This window comes from Rhinatrema bivittatum, chromosome 9 (assembly GCF_901001135.1).
Source record: "Rhinatrema bivittatum chromosome 9, aRhiBiv1.1, whole genome shotgun sequence".
Taxonomy (NCBI): domain Eukaryota; kingdom Metazoa; phylum Chordata; class Amphibia; order Gymnophiona; family Rhinatrematidae; genus Rhinatrema; species Rhinatrema bivittatum.
This window is the reverse complement of record NC_042623.1, coordinates 183,109,494-183,121,843: the sequence shown is the minus strand read 5'-3', so window position 1 is coordinate 183,121,843 and position 12,350 is coordinate 183,109,494. Positions and strand designations below refer to the sequence as shown.

The 12,350-nt window shown below is 50.6% G+C and overlaps 1 protein-coding gene across 2 annotated transcripts in view; it reads left to right on the top strand.

Annotated features, from left to right (window-relative positions):
• Positions 1–461: 461 nt before the first annotated feature.
• NMUR1 (neuromedin U receptor 1) overlaps positions 462–12,350 on the top strand; it is a 37,725-nt gene continuing 25,836 nt past the window's right edge. The window contains exon 1 of one of the 2 annotated variants that reach the window (XM_029617000.1): positions 462–603. The gene's annotated coding sequence lies outside the window, so the exon portion shown is untranslated. Of the gene's footprint in view, positions 604–1,154; positions 1,353–12,350 lie in introns of those variants that run through there. The other variant, XM_029617001.1, reaches the window with a different exon arrangement.

The following is a 12,350-nucleotide window of genomic DNA, read 5'->3' as shown; positions in this document are numbered from 1 at the left end:
ATATGTGAGTGTGCGCACACGTGTGTGCATATATACATACAAAATAACACATAGGGGAAAAGCAAACCTCCCACCTAAAATTACAAAAAAGTATCAGAGAGGTTCTGCTTCTTAAAAGCATTCATCATCAAATAAAAAGACATCAATAATACATGGAATTAATAATATAAAACATATAGTGTTTATTTGCACCCACGTGTGGGCATCTGTCTGTCCATAGGGAGGGGGAAGTGTTGCGGATTTAGGTGAGCTCATTATTTCTCCACCTAGAAAGGCTTCGGGATTTGGGAAGCGGGGCTTGGAAGCTGCAGGGCAGGGACGCACAGAGCAGGCAGCTGCACGAGGAGCCAGCGCAGGGCAACGCTGTGTGAGTGTGAGCTTGCAGCGCCCCCTTGTGGAGCTGGAAGGACGCGTCCGCTTGTCTCCTGCGCCTCTCCTGCTCTTGCAGTGAGGCTGCAGCGCGGATGTGGTCCCTCCTAACTTCCCCTGCGCTGCTCACCTGCCCCCCCCCCCACCTCCCCTCCCGGGCACCATGAAGCCGGCCGGTGATCAGCGCTGGTAGAAGAGGGAGCCTTCCCCTGGGAAGTCCATTTGGACAGGAAGGTAAGCTCTTTTCCTTTTGATAGCATGCAAGAAAACTAGACTTTTGGTGGGAGATGAGAACTGCAAGACAGCAAGAGTAACTGAAGTAAAATAAACGTAAATTAAAATATTTAAAATGAAAAATGAAGGCTTGCAGATGAAACCAGAGAGAGGTGTCTGGAAGCTGCTGTTCTATAGATCTATTCTTTATTGATTTGACAGTGACAAAGGGGTCTTAAGTGAGTGGAGAATATAAGGGGGGAAAAAGTCTGCCAAAGTGACATCTGCTTGTGGGTTTTGCGCTGCTCCTGACCAGGGGAAAGTTGCTTCTTCTGCAGCCAGCTCGGGGCTCCCTGAGACAGCAGAGCGCAGCCAAATTTCCCCTTCCACCCAGGAGCTGCGTTTTTGTGCTGCTCACTGTTGATTGATAAGGAGTCTTTATGTGCCGTTTCTGATAAATCGAGGAAAGCATATTTCACAGGCTGCTGATTTTTTTTCCGACCTCTTTCCGGCGAAAGAAGTGTCCGGACAGGACCGTTCAAAGCTGGAAGTTCGGGCGAGGAGTAGTTTTGTGCTCTCACGCCTGGCGAAGGAGTGCAGACTGGGTTACATGATACTAAGTCTACAGCGAGCGAGGCAGAGCCTGCCACAGCCGAGTGCTGGGAGTGACAGAGAACATCTTGGGGCTCAGTGTCTATACTGATTCTGCAAGCACTCCGGGGTCCCTCAAAACATTACTGCTGCCTGCAGGGAGCTGACAGAGACTGAAGGTGCAGGAGAAAGCAACTCGTATCCTTGGAAGCTTTGGCTACTTAAATCTGTTTCTGTTTTCAGGACACACTCCGTGTGTGCCATCATGTGGGATGTGTGTGGGGAGTGCATGCTTTCAGGGTATGGTGTGTGTGCTTTCACTGTATGGTATGTGTGCAGTGTGTAGGCGTGTATATGTTCAGCTTTCAGTGAGTATGCTTGCACTGTACATGTGCAAGGAGAGTATGTTTTCAGCTTGAAGTATGATTGTGATGTGTGTACTTTCAGTATGCAACAATTGTGTGTGCATAGTTTGTGTTCAGCATGCATGCTTGCTTTCAGTGTGCTGTGTGCAGTATATGCGTAGTTTGGGTGCTTTCATTGTATGGCATGCTTACTTTCAGTGTGCAGTGTGTATGTGGCATGCATGCTTTCAGTAAACAGTGTGCATGCTTTCAGTGTGTGGCATTCAATCTTTCAGTTAGCTGTGTTTATTCAGTGTGTAATGTATATATGGCATGCATGCTTTTAGTGTGTATTATACATGCTTTCATTATTCAGTGTGCATGCTTTCAGTGTGTAGTGTATAAGGTGCAATATGCATGCTTTCAGTGTGTGGTTGTTTGTATGGCACATGTGCTTTCAATACAGCATGTGTGCATTCAGTGTGCAATGTATATGTGCCATATGTACTTTCAGTATGCAGCGTGTATTGTGTATATATGGGGTACATGCTTTCAGTGTGGGGCATGTATGCTTTCAATGTGCAGTATGTATGTGGCATATGAGCTTTTAGTGTGCAGCATATGCGCAGTGTACGTGCTTTCAGTGTGTAACATTTATGTGTGGTGAGTGGATAACATGCATGCTTTCTGTTGAGTTTGTGGACCCTTGGGCTGAAGCGAGAATGGCTCCTCCCTGCAGGTTCTCGCCATCAGCAGGAGCACCCAGGCAAAGAAGAGACCGAACAGGATCTTCACCTATACCAGCCCAAGTTCCCCTCGGGTTCAGCCTTTGGGTACCGGGGTCGGCAGGACTTAGGTGAGGGTCTCTGCTGATGACTGGAGACATGGTCTGAGGCCAGGTGAACGTGTAAGGCAGGCGGCGAGTAGACATGTGGGGGTCCGGGCAAGAGTCAAAGGCAGGCAGCGGTCAGGCATATCCAGAATCCAGGCAGGGGCAGGATTGGTGCAAGGCTTAGGTTATAAGTCACCCTAGGCGAGCCTTCTGCCTTGCCCCCCCCCCCCCCGGTCTCAGCCCCGGCTCCTACCGCATTCACGCCCACCAAATGTGTGCTTCTCTGGGCCGCGAGCAGGATGGGTCGTCGCCCAAGATGACCGCCTAGGTAGCCTAATAGGGCACGCCAGCCCTGGGCAGAGGTCAAACTAGGTATCCATCCAAAGGGAGAAGAGGAACGGACAGGGCTGAGACAGGCAGGCAAGGGAAAAGCAGGTCAGGCAGGTGAGGACTAGGGCAGGCAGAGACAAAGACTGGAACAGGCTGAAGATGACAAGTGAAATAGGCTGGAAGCGAAGACTGGAGCAGGCTTGGGAAGCAGTACGCACTACGCTCAGCAGCTGGACCTGTTGCTGAGGCAGTGAGGGAAAGACAAGAGCTATCCCTTTATAGGGCTAGGCGTGTGAGATCATCCGGAGGCCTTTCCCACCACAGGCCCTTTAAATACACTGATGTCCGGTGCCGCATGGTGAGCTGGTGGCATTTCACTGCGTCAGAGAGCGGCATCCTGCCATGTGGAGAGCTGGCGGCGTCTTGCTGCATTGGGAGCTAGCAGAGACATCCTGGTTGGGGAGCTAAGAGTGGCGGTTGACAGGAGCAGCTCACGGACTGCCAAACACAACACTTTCAGTGTACAGGTGTGGCATGCATGCTTTCAGTGTGTGGCCTATATGCAGCATGTATGCTTTCAGTGTGCAGCAGGTGTGCTTTCAGTGTGATGTACTTTCAGTATGTAGCATGCTTATTTTAGTGTGCAATATGTATATGGCACGTGTGCTTTCAATGTGCAGTAGGTGTGTGGTGCGCTCACTTTCAGTGTGCAGTATATGTGTGGAATGCTTGCTTTCAGTGTGCAGTATGCGTGCATTTGGTATGTAATATGTGTGCAGTGTGTATGGTTTCAGTGTGCAGTATGTGTGTGGTGTGCTCACTTTCAGTGTGCAATATGTATATTCATTCAGTTTACGGCGTGCATGCTTTCAGTGTGCAGTATATGTGTGGTGTGATCACTTTTGTTGTGCGGCACGTGTATAGTATGCATTCTTGCAATTTGTGGCATGCATACTTTCAATGTGCAGTATATGTGTGGTGCATTTGCTTTCAATGTGCAGTATGGGGCGGATTTTAAGAGCCCTGCTCACGTAAATCCGGGTGGATTTACGCGAGCAGGGCCTTGCGCGCCGGTGCGCCTATGTTCCATAGGCCTACCGGCGCGCGAAGAGCCCCGGGACTCGTGTAAGTCCCGGGGTTTTTCAAGGGGGCGTGTCGGGGGCGGGGCCGATCGGCGCGGCATTTTCAGGGCGGGACGCTGCGTTTCAGGGTGGGCCCGGGGGCGTGGTTTCGGCGCGGGGTGGTCCGGGGGCGTGGCCGCGCCCTCCGGAACCGCCCCCAGGTCCCATCTCGGCGCGCTAGAGGCCTGCTGGCGCGCGGGGATTTACTTCTCCCTCCGGGAGGCGTAAATCCCCCGACAAAGGTAGGGGGGGTCTAGATAGGGCCGGGGGGGTGGGTTAGATAGAGGAAGGGAGTGGAAGGTGAGGGGAGGGCGAAAGCAAGTTCCCTCCGAGGCCGCTCCGATTTCGGAGAGGCCTTGGAGGGAATGGTGGCAGGCTGCGCGGCTTGGCGCGCGCCGGCTACACGAAATCGGCAGCCTTGCGCGTGTCGATCCAGGATTTTAGCGGATACGCGCGGCTACGCGCATATCTACTAAAATCCAGCGTACTTTTTGAAAATCTACCCCTATGTGTTCAGTGTGCATGCCTTCAGTGTGCAGTATGTGTGTGGTGTGCTCAGTGTGCAATATGTATATTCATTTGGTTTACGGCGTGCATGCTTTCAGTGTGCAGTATATGTGTGGTGTCATGGTGTGCTCACTTTTGGTGTGCAGCATGTACATAGCATTCATTCTTGCAATTTGCTGCATGCATGCTTTCAGTGTGCAGTAAATGTGTGGTGCATTTGCTTTCAGTGCAGTGTGCATGCAGTGTGCATGCCTTCAATGTGCAGTATGTGTGCGTTCTGCTCGCTTTCAGTGTGCATTAAATATGTGGTGTGCTAGCTTTCAATATGCAATATGTGTGCAGTATGTATTATTTCAGTTTGCCAAGAAAGAGCCCAAAATAACTGATCGTATTCCAAGATCCCAATATCAACAACGTCAAAATGTACAAAAGATCTTGGTGTTAAATTTCAGTAAGCATATGTAAAACCTTTTTTTTGTAAATGTATGTAGGACTGTCAAAATTTAGCAGTGTATATTGAACATATAATAATACGCTGTATGCCGCTAGGACCACTTTTATGTAATTGTTATCCAACATCGCTCTAAGCTTCAATGGCAAGAGGAAATGTGGAAAAAAGGATTTGCACTCACAAAGCGGGGAGTGGCTGGCTTGTTGCGGCGGTTGCTACCCCAAACCAAATAAGCCTGATGCTTCACTTTCAATGCATATCCAGCATAGCTCTCTGCTTCAACGGCAGGGGACAGGAAAAACTGATACTTCATTGCTTCAACGGCAGGGGAGAAGTAAAACTGATACTTCACGCATATCCAGCATAGCTCTCTGCTTCAACGGCAGAGGAGAAGAAAAAACCGATACTTCACGCATATCCAGCATAGCTCTCTGCTTCAACGGCAGGGGAGAAGAAAAAAACCGATACTTCACGCATATCCAGCATAGCTCTCTGCTTCAACGGCAGGGGAGAAGAAAAAACCGATACTTCACGCATATCCAGCATAGCTCTCTGCTTCAACGGCAGGGGAGAAGAAAAAACCGATACTTCACGCATATCCAGCATAGCTCTCTGCTTCAACGGCAGGGGAGAAGAAAAAACCGATACTTCACGCATATCCAGCATAGCTGTCTGCTTCAACGGCAGGGGAGAAGAAAAAACGATACTTCACGCATATCCAGCATAGCTGTCTGCTTCAACGGCAGGGGAGAAGAAAAAAACGATACTTCACGCATATCCAGCATAGCTCTCTGCTTCAACGGCAGGGGAGAAGAAAAAAACGATACTTCACGCATATCCAGCATAGCTCTCTGCTTCAACGGCAGGGGAGAAGAAAAAACGATACTTCACGCATATCCAGCATAGCTCTCTGCTTCAACGGCAGGGGAGAAAAAAAACTGATACTTCACGCATATCCACCAGCATAGCTCTCTGCTTCAACGGCAGGGGAGAAGAAAAACAACCAATAAGGGCTGAATAACATAGTCTGGGTAAACAAATAAGCATGGGTGTAGTTTGCTTATTGCGGCAGTTACTACCCCTAACTAATCAAGCTTGATATTTCACTTGGATGCAGCTCCATCACTGCTCTCTACATTAATGGTGGGGGTGAAAGGGAAATAGAACCAAAGGTTACTACCGGTAAGAGCCAAGAGAAACAGATAAGTATGAGAAAAAAGAAGTATGAAGCTTGCTGGGCAGACTGGATGGGCCGATTGGTCTTCTTCTGCCGTCATTTCTATGTTTCTATGTAAATGCACATAAAATATTTTTGCTGATCATATCTTGAATTAAGGAACACTCATAGAAAAACAGTTGTATCACCAATTTACCGACAAACACAAAAAGTGAGCAGCCCAAGTCATTGAAAGTCAATATGGTTTCTTATCTCAAGATATATGCACACTCATGTAGACAGACCACACCTGAACTCCGCCTGCCACTGACCACTGCCTGACTCCTGACTACATCTGAGTGCAGCCTGCCCTGGACCCTGGCCTGTGACTCTACTGAATCCATGGATATCCAGATTGTCGGCAGAGGCCCCCACCTAAGACCTGCTGGTCCCGGCATCTGAGGACTCAACCTAAGGGGAACGAGGAGTGGTATAGGTGAAGCTCCAGTTGGGCCTCTGCCACAGGCAGCACCACCTGCTGGCGGTGAGAACCTGCAAGGTTCCTCCCTACAGGTTGTGTCAACTCCACACCCGCAACAGATTGCCGAGGCAATGGACTCGGTGGACGCCACCACTCTCCAGGCCATTCTGGGTCTGGCGCACAGGCTCTAAGAACAGCAGCAGTATCTGGAATTACATAGAGCGATTCAACACGCGACTGAATGCAGCCTCGCTTTGGCTGCACCTGTAGAGCCATCAGCTGCAGCACCGGCATCTGCGGCGATGAGTTGCCCCATTCCACTTCTCCCAGCTCCACCCCAGTATGCCAGGGATCTGTAACAGTACCACGGGTTTTTAAACCAGCGCTATATGCCCTTCACACTTCAAACGGCACTCTTCCCTGATGATGTGAAGACCACCTTCATACTCTCCCTCCTGGATGGCAAGGCCCTGGCCTGGTCCTCTCCTCTATGGGAGCGTTTGGATCCTCTCCTCACGAATCTGCTGCACTTTGTCTCCGCTTTCAAAAGGGTCTTTGATGAGCCCAGGCAGCTGGCCACTATGGGCTCTGACCTCCTGCATCTGTGCCAGGGTACCTGGCCTCTAACGGAGTATGTGCTATAGTTAGTGAGGTTTGGGTGGACCCTTGGACACTGTGGCAGCTGACCACGCCCACGGGGGGAAGTCCCATGAGGGGCCACAAGTCAGGCTCAGCTACGGACACACAAACACAGATAGTTCTTTATTTAGACAGTTTGAGAAACCACCAGAGGTGGCAGTAGTGAGTAGAAGTTGTAGCCCGGCTGGGCTAATATTCCCCAGGGTGCTGGAACAGCGGTTTCTCCGGTAGCAGTGCTGTAGTGGAGAGAACTGAGAAAGTGTGTACAATAGAACATTCACAGAGTCCCAAATATGGAGAAGCCCCGAGATAGGGAGAGCTGGCCCTCGAGGAGCGAGTACCAGATCCCTGGAGGTAGAGAGACTTGTTGGCAAAGTACTCACACAGCGGTTCCACGAAGAGATGGCACTGGTGCTGGAACGGAGGCAGGGCCTCGAGGAGCGAGTACCTGGTTCCAGGTAGACAGCTCTGAGGAGTAGGTGATAATAGTACTCACAGATGGTGTCTGTAGTGAATTCTTCCAAGTAGAAGTGGAGATAGATGCAGGCAGAGAGTCAGGGAACATGGTCCCTCGAGGAGCGAGTACTGGTTACCTGATAGCAACCTGAAAGAAACAAAGAGGCCCCCGAGGAGCGGGTACCCTGTTAACAGAAAGAGTCCAATAGGAGTTGGAAGGCAGAGAAGCTGGGTACGGAGAGCGAATCTCATCCGTAAGATCACCCTTGCTAACTCAACGGCTAGCAATAAACAGTAGGCTTAAATATCCGGGCAGTGTGATGTCATCACTGGGGGACACCCCTGAGGAACGCGCCAATGCTAATGGCAGTGGCTATTCTCTAAGTGAACTTAATAGCAGGTAATGGACTTCTCCTCCAAGAACTTATCCAATCCTTTTTTAAACACAGCTATACTAACTACACTAACCACATTCTGACTTCGGCTTGCATGACACTTCCAGAAGCGCCCAAGCCGGTCCGGGGACGCTGGAGAGGACAGCAGACGGATGCCGTGGCAGCCAAGCATCCATGAGGAGCAGGAGGAGTCGCAAGAAAGGAAAGGTAGGTGGAGTGAAGCCGTCGGGAAGTGACGGTCACAACAGTATGCTATAGAGTTCTAGACACTGGCCAACAAACTCGATTGGAGGGAGAATTGCCTCCATAGCATATGGACTATGCCTGAACTTCACCTGCCTCTGACCACCACCCGACCAACGATCATGCTTGAACTCTGTCTGCCTATAAAAGTCAAAGACCAGGATCTCAGGAGCAAGGACCATGAACACAGGAACAAAGTCCAGGAACATGGAACGAAGACCAGGAATGCTGAGGAAACTTGTTCTACTATACAGTAGTCAATCTATTGCCAAGGCAAGGAGGAGCTGCTGGGATGGTCTTTTATAGATCCCTGCTCGTGATGTCATCATCAGGTGCTGCTGGCCTTTTCCCACCCGATGACTAAATGCCCCTTAGTCGAATACCTGCCCTGGGCATAGAGGCCATACTAAGCAGGTATTCGACTAAGGGGGTTCTCCATTCCTGCTCGTTCTTCTCAAAGAAACTTTTGCCTGCAAATTGTAACTATGGCATCAGTGATAGAGAACTTCTGGAGGATGAATGAGCGAATAGAGTCAGGGTGGTGAAGGCAGGATTTCTTCAAGAAGGTATCCTATAGTTTTTGAAAGGCTGCTACAGCTTCAGAAGGCCAATGCTTCGTGTTAGTTCCCTTATGAGTGAGGGCAGTGAACAGAGCTGCAATAACCAAATAATTTGCAATGAAGTGGCAGTAATAATTAGCAAAGCCCAGAAACTTTTGTAAGGCTCACAGTCCTACTGGACGGGGCCAGTCTTGGATGCTCTTATCTTTCTCGGGGTCCATATGGATTCCCTCCCTGGATACCATATACTCCAGGAATGATAGGCTCTCTTTTTCAAGCAGGCATTTCTCAAGTTTAGCATATAGGTTGTTTTCTTGCAGTTGCTGTAGAACTAGACGTACATCTCGGTGGTGGGAGCTGAGGTCTTTGGAGAATTTAAGAATGTCGTCAAGGTATACAATGATGCAGACATAGAATAGTTCCGGGAAGATTTCATTCATCATATTTAATGATGCCCGAAGGGCATCATTAAATATTCATAATGCCCGTCATGTGTTTTGAATGCTGTCTTCCATTCACTGCCAGGTTTAATCTGGATCAAATTGTAGGCTCCTCAGAGGTCTTATTTTGTAAAGACCCTTGGAGCTGGTCAAAGAGTTTGGAGATTAATGGTAAAGGATACCGATCTTTCTTAATGATGGTGTTTAATCCACGGTAGTCGATACAGGGCCTGACTGACTCATCCTTTTTGGCCACAAAGAAGAATCCTGCACCACCAGGGATGAAGATGGTAAGATGAAACCCCACTCTAAATTCTCACGGATGTACTCCAACATCGCTGGGATCTCAGGGAGCGACAAGGGATAGACTCCGCCCTGTGGAGGTTCAGTGTTGGGCTGTAGTTCAATTCCACAATCGTATGACTGATGGGGGTGGTAGAGTCTCGACCTTTTGTTTGGAAAACACGTCTTCATAATTGCTGTACTAAAGAGGAAGGCCTGAAAGTGTGGTGGCCATTACTAGATGGAGCAGAGGTTCCATGCAGTTCTAGGCATGAGTTATGGCATTGCTGGCCCCAGCGAGCGAGCTGCAATGTGGCCCAATCAAACTGTGAGGAATGCTTCTGGAACCAGGGGAGTCCCAGCACGACTGAGTGGACACTCAGGTGAAGACGTGGAACATTATCTGTTCCTTATGGAGCAGGCCAGTGTGTAAGGTCAAAGGTGCTGTGGCAAGGGTGATCTGGCCAGGCAAAGGATCCCCATAGATGGAGGATAATTAGGGGAGACTTCCTTTGAATGGTGGGAATCTGTAGATGGTCTACCAATTCCTTCATCACAAAATTTCCCCCAGCACCGGAGTCCATCAGTGCAAGGATGGAGAAATTCTGATTGCCCATGGTGATTATCACTGGAAGGGTCAACTGGGGAGCCTTTTCCCACCAGATCCTAAGCTCAGAAGTTTCCCGGCTTGACTGGACATTGGGCAAGCAGGTGACCTGTGCCTGCAAAATACAGGCACAGGCCTAGCTGGCAGTGGCGGAATCTCTCCTCAGATGCAAGGTGTCTGTAGCTGAGTTGCATGGGTTCATCTGAGCACCCAGAGGAGGGCAAAGCAGGAGCTGGTGGTGACAGCGGCTGCTGGAAACAAGGAGTCAGCATGATGGCTTGACAAGAAGGGTGGAGCTCCCTGGCCTGTTGTTGCAGACAAAGGTCTATCCTCCTTGCTGGGTCTATGAGCCCCTCTAGAGAATGCTGCCAGTTCGTCCTTATTCCTGGAAGACAGGCCCTCCAGGAATATGCTATGGAGGCAATTCTCCCTCCAATCGAGTTTGTTGGACAGTGTCTAGAACTCTATAGCATACTGTTGTGACCGTCACTTCCCGACGGCTTCACTCCACCTACCTTTCCTTTCTTGCGACTCCTCCTGCTCCTCATGGACGCTTGGCTGCCACGACGTCCGTCTGCTGTCCTCTCCGGTGTCCCCAGACCGGCTTGGGCACTTCTGGAAGTGTCATGCAAGCCAAAGTCAGAACCAGTGATCTGTCTGAGGGAAGGTGGGATGGTTAGGCAGGTAGGGAGGCAAGGAACAGCACAGATGGGCAGGCAATGACACAGAAGACACTGAAGAACTGAAGACTGGCCATAAGACAAAGACCTGATGACGAACTGAAGACAAAGACGAAGACAAAGACTAGGAACTCATGAGCAAGGACCAAGAACACAGGAATAGAGACCATGAACGGAACAAAGACCGGGAACATGGAACGAAGACCAGGAATGCTGAGTCAACATGGTCTACTATACAGTAGTCGAGCAAGGAGGAGCTGCTGGGGTGGCCTTTTATAGGCCCCTGCTGGTGATGTCATCATCAGGTGCCACTGGCCCTTTAAGAGGAATGTGGTTGGGCATGCATGTGCCTTACAAGGGACCTGGTGAGGCAGCGGCGTTGGAGGCAGACCTGAGCGTGGTGGCCTTCTGCGTGGCCATTTGGGAGCCTTCCCCAGTGTTACGTCCGTCAGTTGCAGACGGCTGCGACCACTCTTTCTCACCTCTTTCTTTGCTTCCCTGACTCCGTGGGGTAGACAGTTGCCGACAGTTCCCTGACTCCGTGGGGTAGACAGTTGCCGACGGCCTGTCTACCACTCCCAGGGCTCCCAGGGCGGCATGGATGCCTCCGACCGCCATCTTGTCATTGGAAGTTCTTAGGTGCGCGTGCGCATGGGCCAGTCTTAAAGCCACCGTGGCGGGAACCTCGGGGACATCCCCTCCGGATGATGTCATCCCTCCAGGACATTTAAGCCAGCTGGCCCTGCCTACCAATGACTTGGCAAAGAGAACCCTTCTTGCTAAATCCACCTCGCTCTCAGAGGACCTGCATTCCGGTTCCTGCTTCCAGGCATAGATGTCTAGGGTACTTGCTCCTTGGGGGTCTCTCTCCTCGTCTTGGCTATCCGCTCCTCGGAGTGCCTATCGCTTGGGACTTCTGCCTTTCCCATTCCCCGGGGCTTCCCTGGGACCTTTGCTACCCTTTCTGTGAGTACCCTGCTCCGTGGTACTTCCTGTTCTACCAAGGATTCCTCTGGGGTACCCCGCTTCGCGGACCACTACCAATGCTACTGAGGACCTCACTGGTGCTCCCTGCTCTGCAGATCACTATCATTTCTACTGAGGACCTTCACCGTGAGTACCCCACTCCACGGGCCATTACCATCTCTAGTAAGGACCTCATCAGTGTGCCCTGCTCTGCTGACCACTATCATCACTACTGAGGATACTCTCCAGTGTACCCTGCTTCGCGGACCATTACCACCTCCACTAAGGACATTGGTGTATCCTGCTCTGCGAACCACTACTATATCTTCTGAAGACATCATCTGTGTACCTCGCTCTGTGGATCATCATCTACTCTACGGAGGTATCCACTCAGGGTATTCTCTCATCTACGGACCCTGTGTCCCTGGGTCTGTAAGACCTCCTGTCTTGCACCCCCCCGCTCTGCGGGCTGGGTCACTCTTTCTCTTTAATAAAGACTCTAGACTGATACTGTGTCTGAAGTCACCGAGACCTCGCCTCTCGACGGTGAGGCTCACTGGGCTCCTCCCTGTGGCCGGTACCATCTCTCACCTCGGCCCAGGGCCCACACACTAACTAAATCCTAACACCCGGCATCTAAGGAAGCAGTGATATCGGAGGCAGGCTGTGTGCGGGCGCCTGCCAAGC